The 16519-nt window shown below is 39.3% G+C and overlaps 2 pseudogenes; both read right to left on the bottom strand.

Annotated features, from left to right (window-relative positions):
* Nucleotides 1–10566: 10566 nt before the first annotated feature.
* On the bottom strand, nucleotides 10567–11511 carry LOC129506807 (aldo-keto reductase family 1 member B1-like; annotated as a pseudogene).
* A 4224-nt stretch (nucleotides 11512–15735) lies between these two features.
* On the bottom strand, nucleotides 15736–16272 carry LOC129506531 (E2F-associated phosphoprotein-like; annotated as a pseudogene).
* Nucleotides 16273–16519: the final 247 nt, after the last annotated feature.

The raw sequence follows: 16519 nt of genomic DNA, 5'->3' as shown, positions 1-16519 counted from the left end.
TAAGAGGAAGAAAATTTCTGCATCTTCTTGCAGTGATTATCACTTTTACTTTTATGTGTAATTGTTACGGGGGAAGGAATGTAAAGCAGGCAACTAATCAATGTTCATGAAATAGGGATTGAAAAGGGTGGTGCCAAAACTGCTTTAGCCATAGAATCAGAATCCACAAGTTGGTGAAATATTTTCTATTTGACACTTTGGTTGTGCATGGACTCAAGTCTGTTTCAAAGTTAGTCCAACTCCAGGAGTTTAAATGTGGGGACAAATCAGGGGAGGAGTTGTTTTTCTTTTTCAACTTCTGCTCTATTCTGTCAGTCAATCTGAATTTTAATACATCCCTTGAAAATGAGTTTCTGGGGTTTCTGCTGTTGCATTTCTATTCTTTCAGCAAAGCCAGTGCAGAGTACCTGCATTGTGGAAAGGGCACAATAGACAGGGTGCATCTGCCTACTTCCTGGTTGGGTCTACTGAAAACAGCAGCTAAAACCATTCTGGTTAGTTAATGGCTCTACACCAATTCTTCAAAATGCATTGACATCACACTGACTAGGCAACAAGCTTCCCTGAATGGTCTCCCTTTTCCTGGCCCTGTCTTCTCTGGGGGGAGTGATGGGCAGGGAGAAGCGGCTGCCACTCTATCCAAGGCATAGTAACCTCATCCTCTGTGCCCTACCTTTCTTCATCAAAATAAGTTCTCAGGAAAAATTCATTATGAATCACTTAGGTATCCCTGTGTTATTTCCTTTTAAAAAAAATTATTGGAGTTCAACTTGCCAACATATAGCATAACACTCATGCTCATCCGGTCAAGTACCCCCCCAGTGCCCATCACCCAGTCAGTCCAATCCCTCACCCACCTCCCTTTCCACCACCCCTTGTTCATTTCCCAGAGTTAGGAGTCTCTCATGTCCTGTCACCCTCACTGATATTTCCCACTCATTTTCTCTCCTTTCCCCTTTATTCCTTTTAATTAATTTTTATATCCCCAAATGAATGAGACCATATAATGTTTGTCCTTCTCCAATTGACTTACTTCACTCAGCATAATACCCTCCATTTCCATCCACGCCGAAGCAAATGGTGTGTATTTGGCGTTTCTAATGGCTGAGGAATATTCCATTGTATACTTAGACCACAGCTTCTTTATCCATTCATCTGTCGATGGACACCGAGGCTCCTCCCACAGTTTGGCTATTGTGGACATTGGTGCTGTAAACATTGGGGTGCAGGTGTTCCGGCGTTTCATTGCATCTGTATCTTTGGGGTAAATCCCCAGCAGTGCAATTGCTGGGTCATAGGGCAGGTCTATTTTTAACTCTTTGAGGAACCTCCACACAGTTTTCCAGAGAGGCTGCACCAGTTCATATTCCCACCAACAGTGCAGGGGGGTGCCCCATTCTCCACATCCTCTCCAACATTTGTTGTTTACTGTCTTGTTAATTTTCCCCATTCTCACTGGTGTGACATGGTATCTCATTGTGGTTTTGATTTGTATTTCCCTGATGGCCAGTGATGTGGAGCATTTTCTCATGTGCTGGTTGGCCATGTCTATGTCTTCCTCTGTGAGATTTCCGTTTATGTCCTTTGCCCATTTCATGATTGGAGATTGTTTGTTTCTTTACTGTTGAGTTTAATAAGTTCTTTATGGATCTTGGAAACTAGCCCTATATCTGATATGGCATTTGCAAATATCTTCTCCCATTCTGTAGATTGTCTTTTAGTTTTGTTGACTGTTTCTTTTGATGAAGTCCCAACAATTCATTTTTGCTTTTGTTTCCCTTGCCTTCATGGATGTGTCTTGCAAGAAGTTGCTGTGGCCAAGTCCAAAAAGGGTGCCTGTGTTCTCTAGGATTTTGATGGATTCTTGTCTTAAATTTAGATCTTCCATCTTCCATTTTGAGTTTATCTTTGTGTATGGTGTAAGAGAATGGTCTAGTTTCATTCTTCTGCCTGTGGCTGTCCAATTTTCCCAGCACCATTTACTGAAGAGACTGTTCTTTTTCCAGTGTATAGTCTTTCCTGATTTGTCAAATATTAGTTGACCATAGAGTTGAGGGGCCATTTATGGCTTCTATGTGTCTGTTTTTGTGCCAGTACCACACTGTTTTGATGATCACAGCTTTGTAGTACAAAACCTGAAATCTGGCATTGCAATGCCCCCAGCTATGGTTTTCTTTTTTAATAGTCCTCAGGCTATTCGGGATCTTTTCTGATTCCACACAAATCTTAAGATGATTTGTTCCAACTCTCTGAAGAAAGTCCAAGGTATTTTGATAGGGATTGCATTAAATGTATAAATTGCACTGGGTAGCATTGACATTTTCACAATATTAATTCTTCCAATCCATGAGCATGGAATATTTTTCCATCTCTTTGTGTCTTCCTCAATTTCTTTCAGAAGTGTTCTGTAGTTTTTAGGGTATAGATCCTTTACCTCTTTGGTTCGGTTTATTCCTAGGTATTTTATGCTTTTGGGTGCAATTGTAAATGGGATTGGTTCCTTAATTTCTCTTTCTTCAGTTTCATTGTTAGTGTATAGAAATACCACTGATTTCTGGGCATTGATTTTGCATCCTGCCACACTGCCGAATTGCTCTATGAGTTCCAGCAATCTTGGGGTGGAGTCTTTTGGGTTTTCTATGTACAATATCATGCCATCTGTGAAGAGGGATAGTTTGGCTTCTTCTTTGCCAATTTGAATGTCTTTATTTCTTTTTGTTGCCTGATTGCTGAGGCTAGGACTTCCAGTACTATGCTGAATAGCAGTGGTGAGAGTGGACATCCCTGTCTTGTTCCTGATCTTAGGGGAAAGGCTCCCAATGCTTCCCCATTGAGAATGATATTTGCTGTGGGCTTTTCGTAGATGGCTTTTAAGATGTCGAGGAAAGTTCCCTCTATCCCTACACTCTGAAGAGTTTTGATCAGGAATGGATGCTGTATTTTGTCAAATGCTTTCACTGCATCTATTGAGAGGATCCTATGATTCTTGTTTTTTCTCTTGTTGATATGATCTATCACATTGATTGCTTTACGAGTGTTGAACCAGCCTTGCATCCTGGGGATAAACCCCACTTGGTCATGGTGAATAATCTTCTTAATGTACTGTTGGATCCTACTGGCTAGTATCTTGTTGAGAATTTTTGCATCTGTGTCCATCAGGGATATTGGTCTATCATTCTCCTTTTTGGTGGGGTCTTTGTCTGGTTTTGGAGTTAAGGTGATGCTGGCCTCATAGAATGAGTTTGGAAGTACTCCATCCCTTTCTATCTTTCAGAATAGCTTTAGTAGAATAGGTATTGTTTCTTCTTTAAACGTTTGATAGAATTCCCCTGGGAAGCCATCTGGCCCTGGACTTTTGTGTCTTGGGAGGTTTTGATGACTGCTTCAATTTCCTCCCTGGTTATTGGCATGTTCAGGTTTTCTATTTCTTCCTGTTCCAGTTTTGGTAGTTTGTGGTTTTCCAGAAATGCATCTATTTCTTCTAGATTGTGTAATTTATTGGTGTATAGCTGCTTATACTATGTTTTTAAAATCGTTTGTATTTCCTTGGTGTTGGTGGTGATCTCTCCTTTTTCATTCATGATTATACTAATTAGAGTCTTTTCTCTTTTGTTTTTAATAAGACTGGCTAATGGTTATCTATCTTATTAATTCTTTCAAAGAAAAAACTCCTGGTTTTGTTGATCTGTTCTACAGTTCTTCTGGTCTCTTCTGGTCTTCTGGTCTCTAATTCATTGAGTTCTGCTCGAATCTTCATTAACTCTCTTCTTCTTCTTCAGCCTTTATTTGCTGTTCCTTCTCCAGTTCCTTTAGGTACAAGGTTAGCTTGTGTATTTGAGTTTTTTACAGTTTTTTGAGGGATGCTTGTATTGTGATGCATTTCCCTCTCAGGACTGCTTTTGCTGTATCCCAAAGATTTTGAATGGTTGTATCTTAATTTTCATTAGTTTTCATGAATCTTTTTAATTCTTCTCTAATTTCCTGGTTGACCCTTTCATCTTTAAGCAGGGTGGTCTTTAACCTCCATGTGTTTGAGTTTCTTCCAAATTTCTTCTTGTGATTGAGTTCTAGTTTCAAAGCATTATGGTCTGAAAATATCCAGGGGACAATCCCAATCTTTTGGTATGATTAAGACCTGATTTGTGACCCTATATGTGTTCTATTCTGGAGAAAGTTCCACATGCATTTGAGAAGAATGTGTATTCAGTTGCGTTTGGATGCAAAGTTCTGTAAATATCTGTGAAATCCATCTGATCCAGTGTATCATTTAAAGTTCTTGTTTCTTTGGAGATGTTGTGCCTAGAAGACGTGTCATTTGTAGAAAGTGTCGTGTCCAAGTCTCCCAGTATAACTGTATTATTATCTAAGTATGTCTTAACTTTGGTTATTAATTGATTGATATACTTGGCAGCTCCCACATTAGAGTCATAAATATTCATGATTGTTAGGTCTTCTTGTTGGATAGATCCTTTAAGGATGATATAGTGTCCCTCTTCATCTCTTACTACAGTCTTTTAGATAAACTTTAATTGATCTGGCATGAGGATTGCTACCCCAGTTTTCTTTTGAGGACCAATTTGAATGGTAAATGGTTCTCCAACCTTTCATTTTCAGGCTGTAGGTGTCCTTAAGTCTCAAATGAGTCTCTTGTAGACAGCAAATAGATGGGTCTTGCTTTTTTATCCAATCTGAAACCTTGCACCTTTTGATGGGATCATTAAGCCCATTCACGTTCAGAGTTACTATTGAAAGATATGAATGAATTTAGTGTCATCAAAATACCCATTCAGTCCCTGTTTTTGTGGGTTATCTTTGGGTGTCATCTTTCTTTTACAGAGTCCCCTTAATATTTCTTGCAGAGCTGGTTTGGTGGTCACATATTCTTTCAGTTTCTGCCTATCTTGGAAGCTCTTTGTCTCTCCTTCTATTCTGAATGAGAGCCTTGCTGGATAAAGTATTCTTGGGTGCATGTTCTTCTCATTTAGGACCCTGAATATATCCTGCCAGCCCTTTCTGGCCTGCCAGGTCTCTGTGGAGAGGTCAGCTGTTAATCTAATATTTCTCCCCGTATAAGTTAGGGATCTCTTGTCACTTGCTGCTTTAAGGATTTTCTCTTTATCTTTGGAATTTGAAAGTTTCACTATTAGATGTCGAGGTGTTGAATGGTTTTCATTGATTTTAGGGGGAGGTCTCTCTATCTCCTGGATCTGAATGCCTGTTTCCCTCCCCGAGTTAGGGAAGTTCTCAGCTATGTTTTGCTCAAATACACTTTCTGGACCTCTGTCCCATTTGGCACCCTCTGGAACCCCAATGAAATGTAGATTTTTCCTTCTGAGGCTGTCATTTATTTACCTTAACCTTTCCTCATGGTCTTTTAATTGTTTTTCTTTTCTTTCCTCAGCTCCCTTCATTGCCATCAACTTGTCCTCTATGTCGCTCACTCTTTCTTCTACCTCATTAACCCTCACTGTTAGGACCTCCTGTTTGGATTGCATCTCATTTAATTGTTTTTTAATTTTGGCAAATCAGATCTAAACTCTGCAGTCATGAAGTCTTTTGAATCCTTTATGCTTTTTTCCAGAGCCACCAGTAGCTTTATAATTGTGTTCCTGAATTAGCTTTTTGACATCGAATTGTAATCCAAATTCTGTTACTCTGTGGGAGAGAGTACTGTTTCTGATTCTTTCTTTTGTGGTGAGTTCTTCTTTCTAATCATTTTGCTCAGTGCAGAGTGGCTAAAAATGAGTTGTACCAGAAAAAGGAAGAAAAAGGAAGAGAAAAGAAAAGAAAAGAAAAAAAAAAAAAACAAGGAGGAGTATCCTCTGGTTCTATATACTGTAAACCCCTTGACTTCCCCTGGAGGTTTCCAGTGCTGCTGGGTCAAGAACTTGCTCTTCCCCTGTCCTTCTAACTGGTCTTCTGGGGGAGGGGCCTGTTATGCTGGTTCTCAGGTGTGAGTACCCGAGGGAGCTGCCCCGTCCCCTGCCAGGTGCTCGGCTCAGTGGGAGCTGTTTACCCTAGAGGCCTCTGTTCCCTGGTGGCCCGCTCCATCCCAGGCACTGGATGACACCAGGAGGAACAACCACACTGGCGGTGGCCAGCTCTCCAGCCCTGGAGTCAGCTCCCGCAGTAATTAATTACCTCAGCTCCTGGTCCGCGCTGGCCTGGATGCTCATGGGGGCGGGGGAAGCTGACCTGCACAGCTGGGGACGCCTGGGGACAGAGCGTCCTCGCTGTCCTGGGCCCTCCCAGCCTCTGCCTGTCCCTGGGGGAGTGCTGGATCCCGGGCTGTGTCCCCGGTGCCCTGGGATATGGGGCCTGCACTGTTGGAATGGTGTTCCAGGCCATAGCCCTCTCTGTGCAGAGCCGGCGCCTGAGCTTCTCCCGAGGCCCCACGAGGCGTGCACTACAGCCCTTTCCTGTGCTGAGCCTGCGGGGTGGGCACGCTCTCCCTCAGGGCAGACTTCCCCTTATTGACCCTGGGAACCTGGGGGCTCCACTGCCCCTCCTGGGATCCTGCCCGAGTTCCCTGCGAACATCTTTCCCTCCGGGAAGAATCCGGTGCAGATTTTTAAAAGTTCCTGCTTCTCCGCGCCTGGGTTTTCCTGTTCTGGAGGCTCTTGCCACCTGGCCTTAGCCGGCTCTTTGCAGGGGCTCCTCCCCACTTGATTTTTTTCTTTTTTTTCCGGCCTTCCTACCTTGTTAGAAGCACAAACTCTTCTCTCTGTAGCATTCCAGCTGTTCTCTCTTTAAATCTCAGGCCGAATTTGTAGGTTTTCAGGATGATTTGAAAGTTATCTAGGTAATTTGGTGGGGACAGGTGACTTGGGGACCCTACTCTTCTGCCATCTTGCCGCACCCCCCTCTTATATCTAAGCTTTCGGATGGAAGGGCCTAGTCTCTTGTGAAAGGAATATCAGAAAGTGATGGGGAAATTTCCTCAGAAAAAGGCTATTCAAACTCTTCTTGGTGTCCTTGTAATCATTTCTGGGCACAAAATCTACTAAACTGGATTAAGGCTTGCAGCAGCATGCATATCATAATATTTGCAATGACATCTATTGAGGATCAAAAATAGTATGTACACATGGTACACTACATATGCTCCACTTCATCTAATTTAATCCTCACGGTCATCTTCATTTTATAAGTGAGGAAATTTATAGGTGAATTCTTTTTTTTTAGGATCCATAAATTCTATGTTTAACATTCTGTCATTTAAAAATATGGGAACAAAGTCTAAGAAGTCTAAGAAGCTTTTAGTCTAAATTGACATGGGTTTCTTACTGAAACTCAAATGTCAGTCATTTATCATTTGATGCTGCCTTTTCTCTTATTAAATGGTCCCATTCCCCTTGCAAAAGAATGGAAGTCAATTTTGGCTTTGTGTATTAAGCAAGTCAGATTATTTCCCAGCCTCCAAATTTGTTATTTTCCTCCATCAACCTGCAGTAACTTTCCTGTTTGCATAAGGAAACCAGGGCTCAAAGAATCTAAGTCACTTGCTCACATGGTTCTTCTGGTCAATGTAGCAATAAGAGCTTATCTGCCGACTCCAAAGCCTGGGCTGTAACCATGACCACCAAGTAGCCTTGTGGCCCTTCCAGAAAATCTTATGTGCCTTCCAAGGTTGAAATATGAGAAATTTCTAGACTCAAGAAAGAAAGAAAAAAAAAAAAAAAAAGAAGAAAAGGAACCGAAGGGAAGAAAGGGGAGGTACAGGGAGGGAAGGAAGGAATTCCCATACTCTACTGGTCTTTTAAGGTTTGTTTGGTTTTGTTTTGTTTATCTGTTTTGTCCCAAATGAATTCATCTGGCTTTTTTTTTTTTTTTAACATGGGTTAATACATGGAACAAACCTAAACTCCAGTGAAGAAATCTGCACAAATATCCATGCAATCATCTCTTGCCATGGTACATTGCGGTCTTTTCCCATAGCTTTTTAACAATATTTGGTAAAGATTTAATGACTATATCCTTGGCAAGGGATCCATCCAAAGTTTATTTTAAAAAATGAAATTGAATGTTGGCCTAGAAGGTAGGATAGGTTTAAAAAAGAAAGAAAGAAAGAAACTGGTAAAATGAGCTGCATAAAAGGGTATAGATAAAATCTCTCCCGGACGTGGGTTCCTTTATAAATAAAACAAACATAATAACTTTAAAGAGCCTTGACACTGATAAATTTCTGTTTCCTTCTGGGATATCCCCAGGGTATCCACAGCCCGTTGCCCACAGCAAATACCCACATTCCTCTCAAACTCCCCGTTGCACTTGCATGCCCCAGCAGAGCTCCAGCCCACTTTTAGAAGACCACAATGTCCACATTGGGCAGATCAATGAGCCACTTTTCACAACTGCCTAAAAGTAGTACCTAACTTTGCATGTGTTCATTCACTTCTTACTTGTCTCAGAAAAAGGATTATTCTCATATTTACTTAAGTTTTATCTCTTTTTGTCCTTCTTCTTTTTTTGTTAATCTTTTTGATGAATGTTTATTGAGTATCTTTTATATGTATTATGCTGGTTTGGGTCTCAATCTATGCAGGTATCCTGTGTCTGGCGGAGAAGTGGCTTCTTTAGCCTGAAATATTGAATGAAAATGTTCTGTAATCTCTAAAGTACAATATTATTGTGGCATCAGCAGGAACATTTTTATTCTTTTTTCTATCTTTTCTTGTTCTCTCCCTGCATTTCTTCTTTTCTCTTTCTTTCTTTTCTTTTTTATATTTCATTATGGACATTATAAAACATATACAAATAGAGACAGGATCATAAAAGCAACCTTTAGAACCATTATCACTCAACTTCAACTTCAGTACTTATCAACTCATAGCCAATCTTTTTTTTTTTTTTTTTCTGTATCCTGGACCCAGTTCCCCATTTCCAAATTGTTTTGAAGCATATCCAGAACACCAATCACACAGTTCCATTTATGGGTAATCTGGTGTCTATCCCCAAATGAAAAAACTTAAACCATCGTTATCACTTAAAAAAAAATTGCCATGTCTTGCCATGAAATATTTAGGTAGTAATCAAATTTTCCATGGTCTCTTAAACATTTTTTTCAGTTGTATGTCTGAATCAGGATCCAAACAAGGTTTGCACATTGAAATGTATCCTTTATGTCTCTCTTTTTACTTATAGTTTCCTTCCATCTTTTTTTTTTCCTCCCTCCCCTTATAGTTTACTTTTGAAAAACTATAGTTTCCAGTCTGGATTTTGCTGATTTTATCTACAAAGTGTATTTTATAATATGTTCTTCTATCTGCCACATTTTCCCAAAAACTGGGTTAGTTGCATATAAAGGCTTGATTTGAATTCACTTTTTCTTTTTTTCTGGCAAAATTACTGCATAGAGGATGTGTATTCCTCAGGAAGAGGCTGTATTTTGTGTCTCTCCTTATGTGATGTCAGAGGCCATTGATGACCAATGACTAGATCTCTAAAAATGGCAAAATAGTATTATTCTATCTTACTTTATATATTTATTAGCTGGAATAGGTTCATGAAGAGAAATTTTCCTATCAACAACTATGTATTTGGTTTCCAAGTGATATGCTTCACCAGTTATCAAAATAATTAGTCATATCCCTGGATACACCGATGACAACCAAATAGCGTTGTTTTTGAAGGACAGGGAGTCAGGCTTATTGAGGTAAAATTTACATACAGTAAAGTTCACACCTTTAATCATACAGTTCCATGAATTTTGACAAATGCATATAGTTATGCAATCACCTCTGCAATGAAAATATGAAACATTTCCATCATCCAAAACATTCCCTGTTGTAGGGCATACCTGTTATAGTCAATACCTTCCCATCCTCAGCCTTTGGCAACTACTAATTTGTTTTGCATTTACATATTTTGCCTTTTCCATAATGTCATATAAATGGAATCATATACTATGCAGCCTTATGTGTCTATCTTCTTTTATTTAATGTAATTCATTTGAAATTCATCCATGTTGTATATATCAGTCTGTTCTGTTTATTCCTGAGTAGTATTCCATTCTATGATGTATCTGAGTTTATTCATTCACCAGGGAAGGAACTTGAATTATTTCCAATTTTCCATAAACATTCATGTGCAAGTTTTTGGATGATCACAGTTTTTCTTTTCTTTTGGATAAATACCTAGGAGTGAGGTTGCTGGGAATTATGGTGAATACATGCATAACTTTAGAAGAAACTGCCAACCTATTTTCTAAAGTAGCTGTAACATTTTTTTTTTCAAGTTCACAAAAGAACTCTTTATTATTTCAGGCAAGAAGTCTGGATGAAAGGGTTACCGTTCCCGGTAGCCAAAATCCAGGTGTTAGTGGCACTATTTCAACTTTGTAGATTCAACTTAGTCAGAAAAGGGTGCCAGGGTCCTACGTTCCCCAGCTGGACAAGAAGAAGAGCAAAACTGGAAGAGACTCTAACCTACTGATACTGCTGTTGAGCCCACCACCTCACGGGCCCGTCAGCAGGTCAGGGACCCACCACCGAGGGGCAGAGGCCACACTATGCTGCATACGGGAGGAGGGAGGTGGGGCACCTGGGCGGACAGGCACCGACGGCTTCAGAACTCCTCAGTGAATGGATAGTCCTTGTGGGAGGCACAGCTCACCAAGGCACAGACCCTCCAGTTCCGGTTGCAGCTGAGTAAGGTGGTCATGTCCACGGTGCTCAGCTCAAAGTCAAAGACCTGAAAGTTCTCAGCAATGCGTTCGGGTGTCACGGACTTGGGAATCACGACCAAATTCCTCTGCATGGGGAACCGGATCAGAACCTGGGCTGTAGTTTTATTGTGCTTGGCTGCGATCGCTTTGATCTGGGGATGCTCCAACAGGGAAGGGTCCTCAGGCTTGGCCAGGCCTGTCGGGGGAGCCGAGGGGACTATAGGCGTCACCACGATGCCTTTGGCTTGGCAGTACTGGATTAACTTCTCCTGAGTGAGGTATGGGTGGCACTCGATCTGGTTAACAGCAGGCTTATATTTTAAGCCAGGTTTGTTTAAGATCTCAATTTGGAGATGGTTGAAGTTGGAGACTCCGAAGGCTTTCACCAGCCCTTCATCCACCAGCTGTTCCATGGCCTCTCACGTGTCCACAAAACTGGTGTCACTGGGAATCACATTGCCTTCCCCATCCAGTGGGAAATACTCCTTCCCGGCCTTGAAGCCCGTGGGCCAGTGAATAAGGTAGAGGTCCAGGTAGTGGAGCTTCAGGTCGCTGAGCGCCTTCCGGCAGGCCCCCTTCACCATGCTCTTCTCGTGGTGTGTGCACCACAGCTTGCTGACGATGAAGAGGTCCTCACGCTTCACCACCTGCTCCTTGTGCTTCTCCTGGATGGCCAAACCCACTTCATTCTCATTCTGGTACACGTGAGCGCAGTCGATGTGGCGGTTCCCAAGGACGATCGCGAGCTTCACAGCATCAGTCACTTTGCCGGGAGGGGACTTCCAGGTGCCCAGACCAAAGATGGGCATCTTGGCGCCGTTACAGAGCACGAGGTGGCTGGCCATGTCCGCTAAGCTCCGCAGACCGCGCCCGAGGACCAAGTAGCTGCAACATTTTATATTCACACCAATAGTGTGTGACTCCCATCTGTTCTGTATCTTCATCAGCACTATGTAATGTTAGATGTTTCTATTTTTTTCCAATTGGTATGTAAGGATATCTCATTGGGGTTTTAATTTGCATTTCTCTAATGACTGAGTGTATTGAGTATTATTTTTAATGTGCTTATTAACCATATGTGTATTGTTTTTTGTAAAATGCCTGTTTACAGACTTGGCCATTCTTTATTGTGTCTTATTGTTCATTTTCTTTTTTTAAAAAAAAAGATTTTATTTATTTATTCATGAGACACGCACAGAAAGAGAAGCAGAGACACAGGCAGAGGGAGAAGCAGGCTCCATGCGAGGAGCCTGACATGGGACTCGATCCTGTGTCTCCAGTATCACACCCTGGGCTGAAGGTGGCGCTAAACTGCTGAGCCACCAGGGCTGTCCTGTTGTTCATTTTCTTTTCTTTTTTTTTTTTATACTGATTAAGGCATAGTATTCTTTTTTTTTTAATTTTTATTTATTTATGATAGTCACAGAGATAGAGAGAGAGAGAGAGAGAGAGAGGCAGAGACACAGGCAGAGGGAGAAGCAGGCTCCATGCACCGGGAGCCCGACGTGGGATTCGATCCCGGGCCTCCAGGATCGCGCCCTGGGCCAAAGGCAGGCGCCAAACGGCTGCGCCACCCAGGGATCCCTGTTGTTCATTTTCTTATTGAGTTTCAGAGTTACCTATATATTCTGCAGCCTTATCAATTTGAGTTGTACAAATATTTTCTCTTTATCTGGGGCATGCCTTTTTTACTTTCTTGGCAGTATCTTTTGATGAGTAGATTTTTCCCCTTTGATGAAGGCTAATTTTTTCTTTCATGGATAATGCTTTTGCTGTTGTATCTAATAAATCTTTATCTTAGATACACAGAGATTTTTCTCCTTTTCTTCTACGATATTTATAATTTTAAAGTTTTAAACCTAGGTTTATGATAATTCATATTTTATGGTAACTTTTAATATGGTATGTGATAAAGGTCAAGGTTCATTTTTTGCATATGGTTGTCCAATTTTTCCAGCACCATTTGTTGAAAGTTTAATGGTACACTTGATTTTATTCTATTCCATCACCACCATGACCTTATTCCACATATTAACTCATAATTATTTTACATTTACTTTTTTATTATTATTCAATTGCTTATGAATTACAACAAAACTCTTAAAAAATTTTATATGTATTCCCTGTCACCATTTCCTCTTTTACTATTGTTTCCTAAATATAGAATAGTCAACTACTAGAGATGATTTTTGAAAACAGTCACCTCTCTGATAGTACTAAGTTCCTTAAAGGTATATCATATATAGTGTACATCCCAATCTGGGAACCCTATGCAATATTTTACACAATATTCAGAAAAATACGGTACATAAAAAATTGTGAAAGAATACATAAAAAATTACAGCTTAACATAGTTATTATCATGAAAATATAATAAAATATAAATGTTAAGATGTCAGTTGATGGAGTCCAGAAGTATGTACACATTTTTTCATATTTGAGTTGCAAATTTCCTTTTAAATCAGAACTTTACTAGGAGAAAAATAACTTCCTGTGTGAGTATACATGAAGTAAAAATACTATGAGCATTTATAAATAATGATCTGGTTAGGCATAGTATTTCATGTCTGTCACTTCTTGATAATAGATATTCTCATTTCTCAAAGAAAAGCTCTCAAAATATTTTTTATCAATTTCTCAAAAACATTTCTTGCCCAATTTTATTTCAAAACTAAGTTCCTACAATAAATTCTCTAGCTCAGCATAAACTCAACGACTAATCAATCCTTGTTATTTTTCAGATTAAATGTGAACATGTGAAAGCAGCTCTTCTGAAAACCTCCAATGTAACAAGGTAAAATAGGATATTTTATACTCATTTTTACGTATTTTAAAGAAATTTGTATGTATGTTATTATCAATTTCAAAGAATTCTTACTCTTCCATATAATTAGCAACTACAATATTCCATGAAACTTGGAATGTTTTAATTGTGGTTTTCTGGCAAAACTACAAGACCAGAAGGGATCCTTATGGTATGATAACTTTTAAATAATGGTCTCTTAGTATGACTTAATATGATTTGTTACTCTACAGTAAGTACTATAAAATTCTCTGACATTTGTTTAAATTAAATAGCCATTGCATTTCCCTATTCAAATATCATATATCCTCATGTAATAGGTCTTTAGATATATTGTTAACAGTTTTATGGCAGTGTATCACTTAAATGTGATAAAGGGTATCTAATAAACCATATGAAATAAAACAAAAAAAGAAAGAAAATTTTATTCTAAGTATTTATTTTAGTGTCTGAGTATTTTTCAATCAAAATTTAGAGAGTACTGCCCCAAAATGCTTTTCGTTTGTTTCTAAAATACATCTCCATATATGTAATTTATCTCACAATGACACAAACATAATTTCCATGAATTAAGCTCCCAACTGTATCATTTAACGACATTTAAACTAAAACACTCATTTTTATTGCTCTCATTTCATTGTCATCAAACAAAATCAGAACATTGTAGAGACCAATGTACCAGACACAACAATGACATTGGGATGATTGCAATCTCATTGGGCTGAGAAAATGGACCTAAAACATAGAAAAACACACAGCAAGAAAAGATAATAATTCATGGTAAACCTTAAGACAGCCATCATTTCTAAAGAGGAAACTTGAGGAGGTAACTCTTCTTAACGAATATTTCTCATTTTTAAGTTGAATTTCCCTACATGTTGAATCCATACTATAGAAATCCCTGGAGAACTCAATTGTATCTTACCTACCCAGCTAACTACATTATTTGTCTATGGAGAATTCAACTAACCAGAGAAGGGGATGGGGAAGAGCAAAATAATTCAAAAGAAGTACACTCACCATGAAAATTCTCTAGAGACTATAAATCCCTCAATAAATACATAACAAACTTATCTGGATTTATAAGACAGCTGCCAAGTAAGATTTGTCCTTTGTGTATCTTATAATCTAAACACTCCTACAATGGAAGTAACAGAAATATATTTATTTACTAATGTAGATTAAACAGAATACCTTTCTTTTGCTTCACTTAATTTAATCTTCACATTGTCCTTATGACATGGGTATTATTACTTTATTATTACACGTTGTTCCTACTTTGGAGATGAGGAAAGTGGATGATAGAGTTTAAGTGTAAGGGGATGAGCTAGAGAAAGAGACAGAGAGATAAAGATGCAGGGGTGGAGATGTAGATCCAGGTAAGATTAATCTAAAGGCATATTTTGGAAAGTGATAACGTGAAGAGAATACCAAATTTTTTTTCTTCTATGGCTACATGTTAATTGTATAAGCATATCTTCCAAGAAATGGACATATTCCTTCAGTTCATAAATACAGTAATAGCCTCTACTAAGTTTAACTCATTAATTCAACTCATTAAGTTTATTCTTTTTTTTTTTTTTGACGTATACTCCCGAACATTTTAATTCTAAAGAGCTTAGTACATGAAAAGCCCCATAGTTTCCAAATGCCCATCAAAAAGGGAATGAATAATCAGTCTCATCAGAGCTGGGAAAATTTTTTCTAAAGGAGGTGGAGGGATGGAGGTTGACAACCATTCTCTTTCAAAAAGATAAACCTTGGGCAGCCCGGGTGGCTCAGCGGTTTAGCGCCAACTTCAGTCCAGAGCGTGATCCCAGAGACCCGGGATTGAGCCCATGTTGGGCTCCCTGCCTGGAGCCTGATTCTCCCTCTGCCTCTGTCTCTGTCTCTGTATCTCTCTCTCTTTCTCTGTGTCTTTTATGAATAAATAAAATCTTAAAAAAAAAAAAGAATAACTTGCTAAAACCCTGAAAAAATGAAAGACTTCATCCTTGTCATAGGTGGCCACTTCAGGAGAATATTCAGTGCACATGCCCAAGTGATAGATTATTTCCACTTGTGCCTCTGTTAGCTCTGCAGCATCTTCATGGTTAGACCTCATCATCTTACGACCTTGCCTTTTCTTCCTGTTTTCTGGGATTTTGTATCCTAGAACCTCCTTTTTGTTGACAGAACAATTCATCACAAACACTGCTCTATACTGTCTTGTATGATTCATGCCTTTGGCAATCAAGACATAGTGTGGTCATGCAGTCAAGGCAATTCAAGACAGCATCACTATTCGGAACAGGCTGTTGTGGTGGATGTGGTCTCTGTGTTCCAAAACCATGGTAGCCTCTTCTTTGTGCATCAACCGAGGCCTGATCTCTGTTATCTTTTTCAGTATCACATAATAACTCATCATTTGTTGGAATCCTGTGTCATTTTTTTCATTTTCTTCTTCATTACCTGTGCTGTTTTGTCTTCATCTTCAGAATCAGAATCAAAATATATATCATTATAGTACTTTGTCAGAGATGTTCCAACATTTCTAGTTCCTGAGGAAGACTGTTTCCAGAAAGGATAACTTGTCCTCCATTGTTTTTATGGTAGAATTTAATTCAGCTTCCATTTCTTTTTCAAATTCGTCTTCACTAGATGGTTCACTTTCAGTAAGACATTCTCTGATGAGTTTTCCTTTTCGGTCAGGAGTTCCATGTAAAAGCACATCCACTTCATCTTCAGAACTGCTCAAAGCAGGTTCCTTGTCACCAGGCTCTTCCACTGCGTAAGGGTGGTACTCATCCTGGAGCCGGCTCATAGACCTACACTCTTAGACACTGACTACAAGCATCTGCACAGCATCCAAGTTTATTTTTAATAAACTTAATCCTCCTACTACCAATTCTATTTTAATTTTATGTTTGGTGGTATTTTTTCAAGTGGGTGGGATCAATAGAAGAGAAAAAAGGAACATTATTGTGGTTTGACTCACCAAAAAATGTAAGCTTTTGTGTTAAGTGACTTATGGTGAGAAAAATAATATGCACTCAAGCCAAAGGAAAATT

The sequence above is a fragment of the Nyctereutes procyonoides genome, unplaced genomic scaffold, assembly GCF_905146905.1.
Source record: "Nyctereutes procyonoides isolate TBG_1078 unplaced genomic scaffold, NYPRO_anot_genome, whole genome shotgun sequence".
In the NCBI taxonomy this organism is placed as follows: domain Eukaryota; kingdom Metazoa; phylum Chordata; class Mammalia; order Carnivora; family Canidae; genus Nyctereutes; species Nyctereutes procyonoides.
The sequence above is the reverse complement of the archived record's forward strand: the minus strand, read 5'-3'. Positions and strand labels throughout refer to the sequence as shown.